Raw genomic sequence first — 18,553 nt, forward strand, 5'->3', positions numbered from 1 at the left:
GGGCTGGGGATGAGAGGTTTGGGGTACAGGAGGGTGATCCGGGCTGGGATCGAAGGGTTTGGAGAGTGAAGGGGATCAGGGCTGGGGCAGGGGGTTGGGGCCTGGGGAGAGGCTCAGGGGGCGCAGGCATGTCCCTTCTCTAGCTCCTACGCGGAGGCGCGGCCAGGCGGCTCTGCACGCTGCCCCACCCGCAGGCATCCCCCTGCAGCTCCCATTGGAGCGCCGGAGGGGGCCATTAGAGTGCCTAGGAGCCGGAGCAGGGCCATGCCGCGGCTTCTGGGAGCCATGTGGTGTGGCCCTCACCCTGCGCCCCAGCTGGAGCGGGACCAAGCCACATGGTCCAGCCCTTGACCCAATGCCCCGGCTGGCTTAAAACGGCTCGCAGGCTGGATCCGGCCCACGGGCCATAGTTTGCCCACCCCCGTCCTGCAGCTACCACTGAGGGGAAAAGCTTCCCGCACTGGTGCATGTGGCAAGCACACACACCTAATATGGAATGGACATGGAATGGCAGCTCCTGGGCCAGCACCAGCCGCTGCGGAGGTCATGGAAAGTCACTGAATCCATGACAGACTCACAGCTTGAGTTATAGGCCATCTCTTTGCTGTTCCCAAGTTGTCACAGGCTCACAGGCTTGTGCTTTCTCGGCTCCCCAAAGTCCCTGGGAGGAATTCCCTTCAGTGTGGCAGCCCTTCTCAGGGGTCACAATCTCTCTCGGGGGGTTAAGCCGTAGGCTGCTCCACCTCCTGGAACCGCACCTCACTCAGCCTTCAGCACACCTGTCTCTCGCTAATCCCCCTTTGTTTTACTGCTCCCCAGTCACTTACTGCAGGATGCTCTGTCCACAGGGTGCAGTTGGTACCATCCCTGCCACCAGTTGTCACGGAGTCACAGGGCTAATGCTCATAGGCGCCAGCTCCGGGGCTGGAGCACCCATGGGGAAAAATTAGTGGGTGCTCTGCACCCACCGGCAGCCAAGCTCCCCTCCCCTCTCCACCCCCCCAACTCACTTCCTCCTCTCAGCGCACCGCGTCTCCGCTCCTCCCTTCCTTCCTCCCAGCACTTGTAGCAGCCAAACAGCTGTAGCAAGCTCTGGGAGGGAGGGGGAAGGAACTGGAACGTGGCGCGCTCGGGAGTTGGGGCAGGGTCTTTGAAGAAGGGGTTGGAATAGGGGCGGGAGGGGATTGGGCAGGGGTGGGGTTGGGGTGGGGCCGGGGCAGAGGTGGGGTCGAGCACTCATCAGCACCAGAAGAAATCGGTGCTAATGCTCTGGAAATGCTCCAAGTGAAGCCAATCAGGACTCAGGTTTAACATGCCTCCTCTCTTGGAGCTGTTGCCATGACAAGCAGCCTACATGACTTTGGTCTCTCTGGGTCTTACCTCGGAGCATTCAGTACTCCTGTTCTCACCGTGCACTTCCCGCAACAAGTCTGCCTGAATGGGATGAAATCAAAGGGCCCTGCACCCAAACTTCACAGTCATCCATGCCTCTCAGCCAGCGTGTAAAACAGAAGGGTTTATTAGTCGACAGAAACACAGCATAGAACACAGCTTGCTAGCATAGAAATTAGGAACATTCAGTAAAGTCCATCTTTGGGGGAGGGGAGCCCAGATCCAGAGCATTGAGCTTCCCCCTGGGCCTCAAGGCAGCTGAGACTGACATGCTTCCAGCTCCCTGGCCCCTGTCCTGTTGCTCCTCCTCTGGTCTTTTGTCTCGCTTCCTAGGCAAAGTGTCACCTGGTTGCATCCTCCTCCTGGTTCTCAGGTTATGAAGGGCAGCATCGCTTACCTGCAGGCAGCGGGAGCTACCTCACCTGCCCCTGAGGTTCTCAGCAAAAGTCACACATCCTTATTCCCACCATCTAAGCACTGGTGTAATACACAGGAAACTGAGATACACACAGCATTCATCCAAAACAGTAAGACTCACATAGGTTCACGTACAATATAAGGAGGAAAACCTGACTTTGTCACCGTCCTATTGATGGGAAGTGTGAGCAACCTTAACTACCTGCATCCCCTATAGTATTTTTATATTAAAATCTCCCATAATATTTTTTTAACGTTTTGTCCGCTTCCTAATTTCTAGTACTGTTTTCTTCTTATCTAGAGCCCTGTCTTGCTTCCATTGAAGTCATTGTGAGATTGGTTGTTGACAAGTCCAGGTGAACTAGAGCTGTTCAAAAACATATTTTTAGTTGTTTGGTACATTGCGTTTGATGCACCATTTGTGAACTCCTTTCATTGCATGTGACATTTTCATAAATTATATTAAGCATGGTGATGTATTAAAGGTCAAGTTCATAGATCTACTGGAAGTATTACACAAAAGCTGCAAAATAACTCGCTTCTCTTTCCTCCCAGAAGTCAGGAAATTACAACCCTTCTCACAAAAGCCTGTTCCAGGTTGCGTGCCTTCAAATTATATTTTAAACGATACAAGACATACCTAGGAATTCTGAAGTTAAGATATAAAATTGTGCATTTTTAGCTAATCGTTTGGAACCACATATGTATTCTTTTGAGAATGATTTCTAATTGCACAACTTTTTTTTAATGCCAGGATGTACCCTCCATGAGTATCGCTTCGCTTCTCCCTCCTTCCCCCACTGTTATCATAGGGTTGTTATCAACTGTTGCTTCAAAGTCAGTAAGTGAGAAAGAAGAGGATAATTTGCAGATGTGCTGGGGGTAAAACAACTGCATTCTTACTGGTCCATATGCCTGACAAAGATGCATAGCTGTGAAATCATGGTGTAGTGGTTACTGTTCCATTTAGACCTTCCAGACATCATGAGGTGTCCTCTATTCAGAATGGGAAGAAAAAATATGGCATAATTAAAATGTTTTTTCTCCTTTTTGCCAACAATAAACAACCTTCTCTTACTACCTCTTATTAGCAGTGGTGATCATATACTTCTTCCTATACTGTTCATGAAGTGTAAGATTATTGCTAACAATTATTATTTTAGAAGGCATTTAAACATTGCTCAAATTACTTATTTTGTAATAGTTATTTCCTGATTATTATCAAGAAGCTTTTTGACAAATATCGGAGTTAAGCAAGGTAACATTTCTAACAGGTGTGTGCCAGAATTCATATAGCAGATCATCATTGACCTTGTGGCTAATACATTGACTCTGACTGCCACTACTTAATGGCGGCCATGTGTAGGGAGGGGAAAGGAGGAGTTACAGTTGTATATAATAAGCAGCTGAACTTTCATTTCTCAAATGTTAAGGTGCATTTGTGCCCTGTTGGTTGTGGCGAGGGAGGGAGAAATTAGAATTTCTATTGTCCCTATGGCAGTTTTTAGATCACGGTTTACTATATCATGGGTTTTTATAGAGATCCTATCACTGTGTGTCTAAAATTAGAGTACAAAAATCTGAACCAAGAACAGGTATTTTGGGGGGAACATGAAAGCAGGCTTTGTGCATTCCATACTGTTAATGTTCTATTAAAAAAAGCAATACAGTACCGGGGGGGGGGGGGGGCGGTAGGGAAATCAGATAATTGCTTCAACTCGTGTGAAAGTAATTGGTGAGTGTCTGCTTCATATCCAGTGGGAAAAAGTTAAACGTTTTAAATCTGTGAATGTGTGAGAGAGAATATACAATATTGCAGTTTGATAGTCATGAATTTTATTAGTAAATACAGTGTGTGTGTGTGTGTGTTCTCTTTCCTCCCTGTAAATGATAACAGATGAGGATCAGTGGAAGTTGAAGTCTTGGGGAATTCAAGTAGCAGTAGCTACATAAAGTCTGTAAGGCAAAACAAATATTGGTGTCTCAACTTTTCTTCCCTTCAAATCTGAGTTTGACTTGGTAACAAAAAAAAAAAAAATGCCCATGATGATGAAATATGATGGCCATGTATTTCTGACAAATAGTTCGTAAAGCAGTTCCTTTTCCACTGTGTCACTTATATTAACAGAAGCACAATTCTCTGTTTTAGGATTAGGAAATATATAGAACTTTTGATCAGAAATCACTGCTATGCTAAAATTCTTCTCTCTAGGTACAGGGAAGACATAAAATAGAAAACTGCTATTTCGTTTGAGAAATTATTCCTGGTCTCCACTTATCTATAAACTCAGTGTAGAAAACTGCATTTTGAGCTCTTCCCTTGAATTTTACTAGAAATATTTCAAATAAGAGAGAAAATGTTGGCATTTTCTCTTTCCCTTTTGTTGTCTCCTTCTCACGCTGTCCTCAAGTGTGCACCAAATTTACTTCTTGTGGAGTAATTTCAATGTTAGTTGCAATGTAGCTGTGTCCAATTAGATTAGTCCTAGTATGTGTTGGATAAGCAACTCCCTTTGGAGCTGGTTCCTTTATTCCATGTAGAGAGATGTCAGTGGGAACTGGTTGCATGGTTTGCAAGTCAGGGCAGAATTAGGACCATAGATATATAATCAGCTTGTAGAGGCGACAAAATTCGTGTCTAGTTACTGTGGTGGTTCGCTATGATAGATGGAGCCTCCTGTTCAAGTGGTTTGTTTTGTTTTTGTTTGTCCTCTGTTTACTTAGAGTTCAGGAAATCTTGTTTACTAGTTTGTATGATGTTTCTTAGCCACCAACGAAATACTGATATCTCAAAAGAATAAACCTGTACTTTCATTCACTGAAGGAGTTTGTAGTGGGCAGTGATTAGGACTTGTATTTTATATACCTTAAAAAAAATCCAAATGAAAACTTCTACTGAACTTTTTATTTTAACTAGTAACTCTTTATTTTATACTGTATCCAGTTGCTAATGGCAGTATTATTCTTTTTGCATGCTTTACTCTATTTCCATATAGACAAACTTGTGAAATATTCAGATAAGGTTAACACAAGAATTGGACTATAAATACACACATAGTTCAAAATCTTCTCTTTTTGAACTAAATATACAGTGCAAAACCAACTTCCTGTGATTGCATAAACCATCAACTCCAGTTTGAGTCTAATGTGTAATCTAGTATGCAATTGCTGCTTCTGCTTTGCCACTGGCTAGGATCATTTAACACACTGATAACTTGACTGGATTTTTATCCATTAGGGACTTGTACAGTGGGGAGTATTATTTATACTCAGGGCCTTGGAATGAATTAAACCACTGGCTTGTGTTAAACCCTTTGTCTTTTCATTTAATTTCTGTAAGTATTTTCCTCCTCATTTCCATTAGTCCTTTCTGTGGTGTTCATATTAGCTCTTAGTGAGTAGCTGGGACTTCAGCCCGTGTGAGTGAAACAACATAATGGAAATAGACTTTATAGAAATCATCTTAATTATTTTTTATTAAATGGGTTTCCTCCTGAGATTTTAAAGTAACTTTATCAAGATGAAAACTTTAAAAGATAAGCTGTTTGACATGTGCTCTAGTTTCTAAATATAAAAATTACTAAATTGTTTTGCAAGGAGAATGGTGACATCTGGTCATAAGATATTCACATTTATGTTTAATTTTGCTGATGGATGAATGTTAAATGGCTGGTTGTTGCTGTGGTCTTTTTAATCAGTTGTTTTATAGGATTTTTTTGCCAAACTTTCTGTAAATTGGACATAATCTCAAGATGAGGCTGACAAGGCCATGCCAGCTTCCTCAAAAGTGGTCTGGTATTCTCTATTTTTAATTTTTTTATGAGGGAGGAAATAGTCACAGTTTAAAAGCTGTTGGCATAAGCAGGACTTTTCCAAATGGACACAAGCTAAGGATGATCTAATCTTAACCTGATTGGCCAAGTTGCATGGCTTCAAGGTAAGCCTCACACCTGATTTGTCTGAATGCCTTGAAGGGAGGCAAAGCTTGCAAACCATATGAAGCCTCCCTGTTTGGTCTACAAGCTACCAGGGGAGGAGGACCATTTCAGAACCTCTGACACTCCTCATGGTGGGGAGAGAAAGTCATGACATCAACAACCAGCCCACTTCAGTCTTTGACTAGTCTTTCCCTGCACCCAAAGGAGGCTTTCTAGTGAGAAGCTCTGAACCAACAACATCACTGTCTGGCTCCTTGACTGCAGGTCTAGCTTGTACTCCATGAGAGTCCAGAAGACCATGAGAATTGAAGAGTTTGTGAACCCGTTATCTTAATATTTTTTTCCCTTTTCTATGTTTGTCTTTTGTTTTTATTACCTGGGAGGTGTCCCAGCCCCTTTTATTCCCTAATTGTAACATATGAAAATATGGCTGTGTGTAAGGCCTGGTCTATACTAGGGGAGGGGGGAATCTATTTAAGATACGTCAACTTCAGCTACGCTATTCTTGTAGCTGAAGTTGCGTATCTTAGATCGATTTAGAATCACTTACTTCGCATCCTCACGGCGCGGGATCGACGGCTGCCGCTTCCCCGTCGACTTTGCTTTCGCCTCTCGCCGAGCTTGAGTTCAGCAGTCGATGGGAGAGCGATCGGGGATCAATTTATCGTGTCTACACTACAAGCGATAAATCGATCCCCGATAGATCGATCGACATATCCTAAGAGTACCTGTACAGACTACACGGGGAAAGCACGGGAAAGAAAGTCTCCCCAGGTTTAGGCAGCCCTACACATAGTCTCTGAAATGTACTAATTAAAATGTGTTTGTTTAAGAGTCCTAAGAAACTGAAAGCTGTGTTAGCTGTAAACCGCCAAGCAAAAGTTGTTAAGCTTATCATTGTTCCTTTAAGGCTTTTTTTTAAATCTGTTTGATATCTCTGAGGGGAGGGAAGGGACATGGAGTGAGGAAAGGATTAACCACCATACAAGAATTTATTGAATTCTGTGGAAGAAGCTTTATAATTGGCTGAGTTTGTGGTTATGATATTAGATAATAATTTGGATTTGGTATCAAACCAGCCAAATTATAGATTAATTGATTTGGGTAGAGTTCTTTAGTTGGAATTCATAACCAAATGGACAGCCATCTTCATAGATCCCGTCTTAGAATTTATAAAGATCAGTTATTTGTTATTGTTGATTTGACTTTGTTTTCATAGTTGTATTGCTTTCATTCTGAGTTCAGTATTACTAGCAGTAGCAGTGATAGGTTTCTCAATTTTGTTTTATGGATTTAATAAAATGTTTTCAAAATACAGAGTTACATTTCTTTCATTAAGCAATGTGGGTCCAGAGTCCTTGAGAACTTGGGTGGATATTAGCCGGTCAATTTAAGTCTCACCAGCTTTCCCCAATTAGTCTCTGATTCACATACCCTCCCATTCAGCTATAGAAGAGATTTAACCTGGTGTTTGTATTATGATCTGATATATATGTCCAACTGAAGGTCTAATATGGGAGAGAACTATCCTTCACTTCCTCTTCTTTGCTTGTGTTTGATGAGGTTGCAAGGTTGACACATTATGGCCTTTGCATGATGAAAGAGCATACCTTGGACACAGCTTTCTATATTGCAAGTGAGGGAACAGTTCTTATTTGTGCAACAGAAAGCCAATGAATTAAAAATCAGGATGAGAGAAACACAGTTGCTGCTGCCTCTTGTGTTACAACTCTTTAAGTTTAGTCTGCTTACAGTAGACTGCAGTGATTTGCTTCCTCTCCTGCTCTGAAGAAAGACCTGCCATCAAACTGCAGAAGTCTCCAGTACCATTAAGTAGCAGTGATCACTCTCTTGCAGCTACAGTTGAATATGTTAAACTATTGCAAATATAGGGTTACCATATATCAACACTGAAAAAAGAGGACACTCCACAGGGGTCCCGGCCCCGCCCTAACTCCGCCCCCTCCCCTGAGCACCCCGCATTCCTCCTCCTCTTCCTCCCTCCTGCCCCCCCCCGGGCTCCGGCTGCTGCTACACTGGGGAAGTTGCTTCGGCCCCGGAGCGCGGTGGAGAGCGGCAGGAGCCGGGAAAGTTGGAGCCTGGGGAGGAGGCGGCTGTATGCTCAGATGCTGCCCGCCGCTTCTGTGCTCCAGCAGATTGGCAGATTGTGGGAGTTGTAAGTTTTGCTGCAGCCACTCGCACTTGGGGTCCCCTTACCATGCCTCCTGTGAGGAAGTTCCTCCTCTATCTTGGTGGGTCCTGCGCTTATTGGTAGATTTTCTTGCCTCAGAGATTCACCATGTGGGTTGGGGAACAGCCCAGAGACCTTCCCCTCTGGAAGAACCCACAGTCCAGGTCAATTGGGAGGTTCGGGGGGAACCCGGGCCCGCCCTCTACTCCGGGTTCCAGCTCAGGGCCCTGAGGACTGCAGCTGTCTATAGTGCCTCCAGTAACAGCTGCATGACAGCTACAACTCCCTGGGCTACTTCCCCATGGCCTCCTCCAAACACCTTCCTTATTCTCACCACAGGACCTTCCTCCTGGTTTCTGATAACGCTTGTGCTCCTCAGTCCTCCAGCAGCACTCACTCTCAGCTCCTTGCACCTTTTGCTCCTCACACCACAAACTGAAGTGAGCGCCTTTTAAAATCCAGGTGCCCTGATTAGCCTGCCTTAATTGATTCTAGCAGCTTCTTCTTAATTGGCTCCAGGTGTTCTAATTAGCCTGCCTGCCTTAATTGGTTCTAGCAGGTTCCTGATTACTCTAGTGCAGCCCCTGCTCTGATCACTCAGGGAACAGAAAACTACTCATCTAATGACCAGTATATTTGCCCTCTACCAGACTCCTGTACCCCACTGGTCTGGGTCTGTCACACTCCCTATTTTCCCGGACACGTTCGGCTTTTTGGAAATTCCTCCCGGACGGGGATTTCAGGACCAAAAAGCCGGACATGTCCGTGAAAATCCGGACGTATGGTAGCCCTATGCAAATAGTTAGGGTTGACATACTTTTGTCGGTTTTACTTTGCCTGGCCACTTAGATCAACTTGAAAATTCTTTGTTCTCTTTTGTCTCACACATGTCAGAATTGTTCAGATGGATTCATTGTTAACGTGCCATGTATTTTTGTAAAGACTGCAAGTTTTTAATGTGAAGTAGCCATAAACAGGACTTCCTGTTAATCTGATAATTGAAGTTTTGGCTAAAGTCCATGGAAAATTGGGATAAATGGCTTTCAGAGATGCCAGCTAGAGAGTCCTGGACTGCCATCTGGTACTTTCTGAGGTTGCGGATTCCAGGCAGTTCCTAGGCAGAGGTGAGACTTTTAGCATTTTGTTCTTCAGCACATTATAGTTTTGCTACTTTATGCAGGCAATAAAGCTTTACTAAAACAAGCTTGGACAGACTGTTCTCCTTGTTACCATGGTCCATTCCCCTGACACAAGCAACAGTTTTTCACCATTGGCCTCCTATATGCCTGTCTGCACACCTTTTTCCCTTGGGGAGTCACTCCTCCTTTCCCCCCTCTCTTCCTTAAACACACAGATGCCTTCCTTCCTCTCCTGGGCACCCAATCCTCACTTTCTCCTCAGACACCTCTGAGTGTGCTACCTTATTTCTTCTCCATATTCTCTCTTTTTAAGCTCACCCTTCCTTCCATTCCCGCCCTTCATCTTTTCTCCATCATTCCATCTCTCCTGTTTTACCCTCAGAAGTCTCCCTCCGATAGCACCTGCACGATCCAGTTGTGACTCCCTAGTATTGGGTGCACAGGAACCTGCTCTAGAGGAGGTATCAGCCTGTTTTCCAAGTCTCTGAAGACACATGGTACAGGAGTCAGCAACGGTATGTCTGAACCACTATTGCTATGCAATCAGAGACTGTGGGAGGAGTACTTGGAGCCTCAGTTGGCTTCTCTTCCTTGGCATTATGCTGATTTTCCCCCTCCCCAGCCAAGAGTCTATGCCCTTGGTACTGCAGGGGTGTCATATATGTAAATAGGTCATATTTAACTCTGCCAGTCAAGAGACCTGAACTCTCTCCTTCTCGTTTGTTAGCCACTACCTGAGTAGGATCACGTAGGTGGTTGTGTTTCAGAAGAATGTTGCTGGGTCATTCTGTTGCTCCATTATTGGTAAAAGGCTTTTGTGAAGTTACAGGTCTTGCCTTATGACTTGCTTGTAGACTGTCCTGACTTCTTCTAAGAATTGCTGGTCCTCTGCCCCTGTGGGCTTCACCCTGGGGAAAGCTACAGGGTTCCTGGTGATCAATGATCATAGCTGCTGGGGCAGGCAGAGGAAGTATCTTAGAAAGCTTTGGTCTAGCTGCCCATTTAACATTGTAAAGATCAGGACCAGCATCTTGAAAATGAATGCTGAACTGCATAGGAAATGCATATTATTCAGTCTGTCTTTTGAGTTGTCCTGCTTAGTGGGACTTGCTGCATTATGGGCTAGTTGCTGTTTCCTGGTGGAACTAGCCCCTGAGAGCCTGCAGAGCTTATAGCTGAAGCACAAACATTCGCCAATTTGCAGAATGTAAAACTGTTAATTGGAATGTTACTTTTAAGTTAAATTTCTAGCTACAGTTTTTATGCCATTTACCATTTTTCTGCAAGACCTGACAGTCTCTCCCTACAAAGCCACTTAAATACATTACCACTAGGAACAGATAAAGATGTCCCCCAATGCCGTTTGACTAGAGCACTGGTTTTGGCTCCAATTAACCAAGCAACAAGAAGTGCCTCATTCTTAGAAAGTATCTGTTGAAGTCTCAAAAGGTCTCTAGTTACTTTTCCACGTCATTTGAAAGCCAGAAACATTTTGCCCAAGGGGATTGATAGTAAAATCTAAGCAGAAGCTTAGGGAATGGAGAAGCAGGGTGGGTAATGAGGGGTTAGTCAGAGCTCTGTTTATCCTCTGTAGCCTTCAGCCTCTGCAGCTAGCAGAAGTTACCCATAACCCTGGTCTTTGGAGAATATGGTCTTTGGAGACTATTCCAAGCCAGAGACTAAGAAAAGACACTGCTCAGGATGGATGCCCTCTCTATCAGCACCTGGGACTCTGCCCCAGTCGGTAGGATGGAAGCTGTGAATGGATCTGGATAATGTTCCTGACATGACTTGCGGTATAATAGGGCTGCATAGCCTCATCTTGCGCATACTCTGGTTCTACAGAACTCCACAGTGTCACTACCTTGTGTACAGTAACTCCTCACTTAGGACTTGGGGACTCCATCCATTTGCCTCTGGGCAAGAGCTCACTCTTCTGGGCAACAGTCCTCAAGCTTTAAGCAGAAGACATGGGGGCTCTCTAGGAAAGTAAGCAGATTGTTCCCCAGGTGGAGTTAGCCTCCTGGGGAGTTGCCACCCCCACAAACAAACTTCCATGTCGTCTTCTCTCGGCATGAGGATTGTTAACCATAAAGCAGTGCCTCTTTTTGGTAGGCTAGAGACTTTCTTAAAAAATAAATTCCATAATGGAAGAGTCCTGTTTTGCTGAGTCCCCTCAGGTAGGCCTATCTGACATTGCTTCAGAGCAAAGTTAATGGCTGCGGCACATAAGTTGTTCTGTTATAAATACTATTTTAAAAAATATTTACCACCAATTTTCCTTATTTCTTAATAGCCAGCCAAAATTACCTGTAAATATTGATTTGAACGGGAAGACTAGAGGCAGTAAAGATACCATCTAGAACTTCGTCCTTCAGGATTGCCTCTTGAATTCTAAAACTGTCATTTGGAAAGATTTTTAGTCCTCAGATTCAACATGCTATCTGATGTGATGGTTTGGGTTTATTTGCCCAAGACTTCGCTGGAATCTGTGAGTAGGTGAGTCCCTGTATCCAGTAGCTAAAAGAGCATTTCCTTTTTGTACATCAATATTCTTTCAAGTCTGAATAAGCAAAGAACAAGCTAGTAGTACTAGTAATAGAAAGCCATGAAGAGCACAAGAGATGCAGCTTTTTCTTTTTCTTTTCATGATTAAAAGTAGAATCTCATACTAGTAGGCATGGTTGTTTGATTAAAAATCTTTTTCCAGGTACTTGGACCCTTCATCCGCTCCCACCTCCATAATTAAACAGGTTATATTTAGTTAGTATTCTGCCATGGCTTCCTTATGTTTGTCCATTATTATGTCACTGTAGTTTGAAGGATAGCAGAGAGAGCTGAATCTTAAGGTATTTTACTGTTGCATTGGTTCATAAAGGTGAGATTAAAACTAAATATTGTCTTGCTCTGCTGTAGTTCAAGACTGACTAAAAAGTTAGTCTAGCTTCTGCACCAAAATAGCAAGCGCAGTGCCTGAAAATCAAGTGTATGTGCAGTTCTGGTAGTAATTGTTTGTATCTGGCCTGTAATGAAAGCCTTCTGAGTACTTCCAGATTGGGGATGGCACTGCACTGAATATTTCCAATCTGTTGAACACATATATACTTGCATATGGGGGGAGCCAAGAAAGTTGCAGATTTTCTTTCTATTTAACAGCAAGTCTAGGTCCTGATAGACACTTCAGCACAAACAGGATTGTAATTTTAATCTCCATTAATTGATAGTGTGATAGTTAAGATTGCCAGACCAGTGTCAAATTATAACACCCCTGTTTTCATCAGTTTATAACTTCTCAAAACAATATATTTGATGGTAGAAGATACCTATGCTTAGTTTCAGCAAAAAAGTGATTTAAAAATGTTTTAGAAAACTGGACAGACTGTTCAACCATTTTGAGAGAGATGAGGCTGAAAAACTGCGCTTTTCCTTTTGCAAATGAAAAGTAAAATTTGTCACTTTTTCATATAACTCAGAAAAGACAAGAAGTTGAAAATGGACATGTCAAGAGTGTTTAAGAAGATGTACATTGTCTTTTGAGACAAGGAGAAATAATTGGATTAGAAAGCTATAAATTATTGAAAACTCAGTTCTGAGCATGCCCAGTAAGCATCAACTAAGATTTTTTTTTTTTTTTAAGTTGGGCCTGATGAAGCCTTGCCTCTTTGTGATATTGTACTGTACATCCTCTGTGCCCAATCTGACAGGCCCAAGGGCTGCTGCTGTCAGGTTGCTGTTGGAAAACTGGGAGAGTGAAATTGTAAATGCTGTAGGCAAAACTGACATCACCGCTCTCAAGAAAAAGAAAACTGCAGAAAAGGAAGAAATAGTTGATTTTTTTATGATTTTTTTTAAAGAAGTTGCCGTAATTTTTGCATATAGTATCTAAGTGCATATTCAACAAGTAAAACATGAACAGAAGGGAAGTGTAATGTGGCTGGGTAAGTATTGCTGTTGTAGGAATTTTTAAGGACTAGCTTTGTGTTTAATTATCATACAGTTATATAAGTTTGGAGATAATGAATGAATGGTTGAACATCAACTCCTTTCAAACTGCTAGGAGTTGTTTTGCTGTATGATGTAGACCAGTGCTTTTTTGAACCTGTGGGTTGCAGACTCCTGGGGTCTGCAGACTGTCTAATATTTCCACAGTGGTCTGTAACTTCCTTTGAAATTTTTTAGGGGTCTGCAAATAAAAAAAGGTTGAAAACCACTGATGTAGACTTTAAGGCCAGAAGGGATCATGGTGGTCATCTAGTCTGACTTCCTGCACATCGCAGGCCACAGAATCTCATCCCCTCCCTCCTGTAATAGATCTCTAACTTCTGTCTGAGTTACTGAAGTCCTCAAATCATGATTTAAAGACTTCAAGCTACAGAGCCTCCATCATTTACACTTGTTTAAACTTGCAAGTGACCTGTGACCCATGCCCCATGCTGCAGAGGAATGTGAGCCTCCCCCCCCCCCCCGCCCGAATTTCTGCTTATCTGACTTTGGGGGGAAATTCCTTCCCAACTCCAAATATGGCGATCAGTTGGACCCTGAGCATGTCAGCAAGACCCGCCGGCCAGGCTGCTGGGATAGAATTCTCCGTAGTAAGTCATAGCCCTCCCCATCTAGTGTCCCGTTTCTGGCTGTCGGAGATCTTTGCTACTAGCAGTTGCAGATGGGCCACATGCCATTGTAGGCAGTCTTATCGTACCATCCCCTACATAACCTTATCAAGCTTAGTCATGAAATCAGGTAGGTGTTTTGCCCACACTGCTGCCCTTGTAAGGCTGTTCCAGAACTTCACTCCTCTGATGGTTAGAAACCTTCACCTAATTTCAAGCCTAAACTTATTAATGGCCAGTTTATATCTGTTTGTTTGTGTGTCAGCATAGGTGCTTAAATTAAATGCCTCTCCCTTCCTGGTATTTATCCCTTCCTGGTATGTATTTATAGGGAGCATATCATATCTCCCCGCATCTTTCCTTGTCATCTTTTTATTTATATGGCTAGAGAACCTTTTGCTATTAGTTTTAATTTGCTTTGCAAGGACCAACTCTGTTGGGCTTTGGGCAGTTCTCACTTGCTCCCTACACTTTCTGACCTCTAAGAGGTAGCTTTTCTTGCTGATCCATCCCATCTTCCATTCCTTGTATGCTTTTTGCTTTCTCTTAATAACCTGTTTGAGATGCTTGTTCATCTTGTCTGCACTCCATCCCTATGGATTTTTTCCCCTTGCTTCTGATAGTTTCTGCAATTTAAAGTTAAAGTAATTCCAAGCCTCCTCCACATTCAGATCCTTCAGTTCTTCAGTCCAGTCCACTTTCCTAACTAATTCCCCTTAATTTTTTTAAAGTTTGCTCTTTTGAAATCAAGTATCCTAATTGCAGATCTGTTTTTGTTTATCCTTCCATTTAGTTTAAACTGAATTGGCTCATGATCACTCAAACCAAAGTTGTCCTCTACAACTCTCTCTCTTATGAGGTCCTTGTTACTCACCAAAACTAAATCTAAAAGCTCTTGTTGGTTCGGTGACTATCTAGTGAAGAAATCTGTCAGCTATCACATCCAGGAATATCTAGGCCCAATCATTATTAGTAGCACTTGTCCTCCAATCTATATCTGGGAAATTGAAGTCTCCCATAATCACACAATTCCAAGTAGTATTTATTTCATTAAAAATATAAAACAGGTCTCTCCATATCCAGATGGGGTCTTGGGGGTCTGTAACATATCCCAAGCACTAACCCAGTGGAGTCTCTGCTAACTTTCTTCCCCAAAGAGATTGTGACCCAAACAGATTCTGTTGTATCCATTCCATCACTTCTAATTTCTTTACAGTCTGCCGCACCTTTACTTTTATTTCTGTCTTTCCTGAACAGCACATACCTTTCAATACCTGTACTCCAGTCATGACTACTATTCCACCATGTTTCTGGTACCACTATAATATCTGGTTTCACTTCCTGGTTTAATAGGTCTAGTTCCTCCATTTTGTTACCCAGGCTTCTGATACTGGTTGTTGTTGTTTAGTTGTTTCTGCTTGGCTTTGCCCAGATTCCTTGCTCGATTGGTATAGTCGTTCTACTGCCAGTGTTGCCTGCCTGCCTGTTAATGCCATTGGTATGGGCATTATCTTTTTCCTCTTGATGTTCATTTTCCTACCCTCCATTGTTTCTTTCTCTATTGCTGTAGCCTCTTCCTTGATTTTTCTCATGCTCCATATTAGAATCGGGTGTGGCGATTATGTGAGCATCTTCTGACTGGCTCTCTGGAGTTCCTAGTTTAAAGTGTGGTTTTTTTTTTTTTATCAGTTGTACCAACCTCCATCCCAGAAGTTTATTTCTCTCCCTACTCATGTGGAGTCCTCCCATGAGAACAGTCCTCCATCCATGAATGCCTCCCAAGGGTCAAACATCCGAAAGCCCTTCTTATAGCACCACTGCCCGAGCCATCTATTGATCATCATAATCTTGTCTCATCTTTCGGTCTCTACCTGTCCCTACAGGAGGAATCCCACTGAAGATCACCTGAGCCTCCCATAGCTTCCACATCTTTGTCTCCTCCGTTCCTTGGGTTGCTACAACTGCTGCCTCTGTAGCTATCATAGCCTTTTACCTAAGCTCCTATCAAGAATGGATGGACGGGGACACACACACACACTCCCCTTTTTCAACTATTTTTTGTCTCCTGTGCCGTTGCTCCTGTTATTCAAGGGGTAATTTTTCCTAGCTTTGCAGTAAGGTCTTTGGATTTGACATCTGACCTCGATGCTAGGGGGAATCGATCTCCATCCGCACACATTTTTGTTATAATATTGAAAGTACAGTTCACACAAAGTGCTAAAAAATTTCCACTACAGTGGAATTAGAACCATTGGATAGTTACAATAGACTAATATTGCTAAACAGTGTCTGCTTTCAAGGTATAAACTTTCTTAATTTTGTTTTGTTTTTTTGTTTTTTTCTTCTCTTCATGAGCTGGTGTAATTTTTTGCTAAAAGCAGAAATATGATGATGATATGCATCCGAAGAAGTGGGCTGTAGTCCACGAAAGCTTATGCTCTAATAAATTTGTTAGTCTCTAAGGTGCCACAAGTCCTCCTGTTCTTCTTTTTGAATAACAATGCAACTTTTGCGCCTCAAAAAATCTATCTAAAGGAAAAGCACATTTTTTGTGTGTAGCTTATGTCCTTCAATAACTTCAAGTTGCTCGGGATGGGAGTTGGACAGCACATAAGTAGTGTTTCCAGCGGGTTATATATGAATACATTTATTCCAGGTCACATCAGAGTTATTTAGTTTAATCTTTGCATTTAAGGGTTAGTTATGAACTATTTTATTTTCAGTATTGTTTTCAGTTCTAGCCATGCAGATATTCCTCTTCAGGTGCTAGCAAAATTTTAAAACTCCAGCATTGGAATCCTGGCTCTATTGGGAAAACTATTGATTTCACTGGGGCCATGATTTTACCCTTAGGTGGGTATTTCCCTTTGCAACTGGTCTGTCTTCTCCTGCTTCCTCTGTGCAACTAGTGGAATGTGGTAACACATCTGAGGGAAAAAGATGTTTAAAAGAAGAAAACTTTATAAAGGATTTTCCTTCTAAAGGTTCTTGAAGGCTTGGAGAGATTCAGAATAAGTGGCTATATAACTCACACTACAGAATTACAGGTTAATACACACTGGGTCAACTGAAATATTTCTCAAATAAAATATGAATTACAAAGTATGGCAACCTGGCTTTTGGAGGCAGGAAAGCTTGAAGCATCTGCTGTATTTGGAAGATGCACTTCAATTTGTTTTGCCGCTGAATCAAAAATCGAGCTCGGTCACTGGCAGCAGCCCGGTCCTAGATGTCGGTGCACTAGACAGAAGGGCTACTCACTGGAGCTGCTGTTTTCCCCTGGGGGAAAGGATGAATTAACTCATGGAACACAGGCATTGTTCAGACTGCCAGCCAGATGAACGCTAGAGTGAGGGGGTGTGTCTCTCTAAAGGGTTAAGGGATTTGGCAAGGCAAATCTGGCAAATGCTGTTAGATCTAATGTGGACTAAAAAGAAGCCTATAGCAATATGGTTCTAACTGCTACAGGTTAGAACTACTGTGACTTTGTCCTGTTTCCTAGCTTATTCTTAAAATTTTGCATTGACCAGTCTGGTGGTCACATGCTATTGCACATATTGTCTTTAATTTTGTATTGATATGTCTGTGACAAATACAATGGTCTGGTGGCGAAAAAACTACTGTGATAAAGCCCATTCAACAAGATAATGTTTAATACTTTTTAAGTGCATGTGTCTGAAACTTTGCTTACTGTGGGAGCCTCGTGAGATACTTCAGAGTTCACAGCACATGGAGTTTCCTGTATGTTTAAACTAATTTGCATAATCTTTCTTATTTGCATAATTGGAAATCCTAGACCTGTATGATGGATTATGATTGTAATCAATCTGTGGCTGAGTACAATCATGAAATCGTAAAATATTCTACCTATCCTACAAGGAATTTCCTGCTCTGCAGGGCGAATTCCACTAAGTCATGTTGTGTTTCTGTTTAAAAAAATCAAAACAACAATACCTAACCCTCTCCCTACCCCAAGAAACCGAAACCATCTCTATTTCTTTCCTATTAGATAGGTGGAATTGAATACATTCAGACAGTCTTCAGCTAGGGCTCATGTATGGTATGAGGGACACACTCTAGGCATTCTGAATACAAAAGCACAGGAGCATTTATTGCTTCAGCAAAAGCTGAACTTGGTTATCTGTCAGAGCCATGTAGGCCAAAATTATCTTTCTGGGCCAGTCACTGGGGAGGAGGGCAATTACAAGCACTTGAGCAACTCTGATTCAAGACAGTAGGAGGCAATGTGCATGCACACCACTCACTTCCTACAATTCTCCTTTTGATGGTGCATGCTTGAATGATTCCTTTCACTGGGGAGGGTGTTGTGTGTGTGCGCGCGCGAGAGAGAGAGAATACTAAACAAAATCCTTCTGACTTATCTTGGATATACAATGAGTAAAGATTATAAGAATGGCCATACTGGGTCTGAGTTCTGGTCCATCTAGCCCAATATTCTGTCTCTGACAGTGGTCAGTGCCTGATTTTCTTGCAGTCAGTTCCTGCTTAGGGACACCCAGAGCAGGGGGTTGCGTCCCTGACCGTCTTCGCTAATAGCTGTTGATGGATCTGTCCTCCAGGACATCCTCATTCTTTTTTAAACATAGTTATACTTTTGGCCTTCACAACATCCCCTGGCAATGAGTTCCAAAGGTTGGGTGTGCATTATGCAAAGAAGTACTTCCTTGTGTTTGTTTTAAACCTGCTGTCTATTAAAATCTTTAGTTCTAGTGTTATGTGAAGGAGTAAATAACACTTGCTTATTCACTTTATCCACACAGTTCATGATTTTGTAGATCTCAATCATATCTCCCCTTACTCATCTCTTTTCCAAGATGAACGGTTCCAGTCTTTTAAATCTCTCAT

At 42.7% G+C, this 18,553-nt stretch overlaps 1 protein-coding gene across 23 annotated transcripts in view; it reads left to right on the plus strand.

Moving 5' to 3' along the window:
- SH3KBP1 (SH3 domain containing kinase binding protein 1) overlaps positions 1–18,553 on the plus strand; it is a 335,079-nt gene that overhangs the window by 8,511 nt on the left and 308,015 nt on the right. The window contains exon 1 of one of the 23 annotated variants that reach the window (XM_065579685.1): positions 11,374–11,576. The exons of the other annotated variants lie outside the window; for them this stretch is intronic. The gene's annotated coding sequence lies outside the window, so the exon portion shown is untranslated. Of the gene's footprint in view, positions 1–11,373; positions 11,577–18,553 lie in introns of those variants that run through there. 23 annotated transcript variants of the gene reach the window in all.

This window comes from Chrysemys picta, chromosome 1 (genome assembly GCF_011386835.1).
Source record: "Chrysemys picta bellii isolate R12L10 chromosome 1, ASM1138683v2, whole genome shotgun sequence".
Taxonomy (NCBI): domain Eukaryota; kingdom Metazoa; phylum Chordata; order Testudines; family Emydidae; genus Chrysemys; species Chrysemys picta.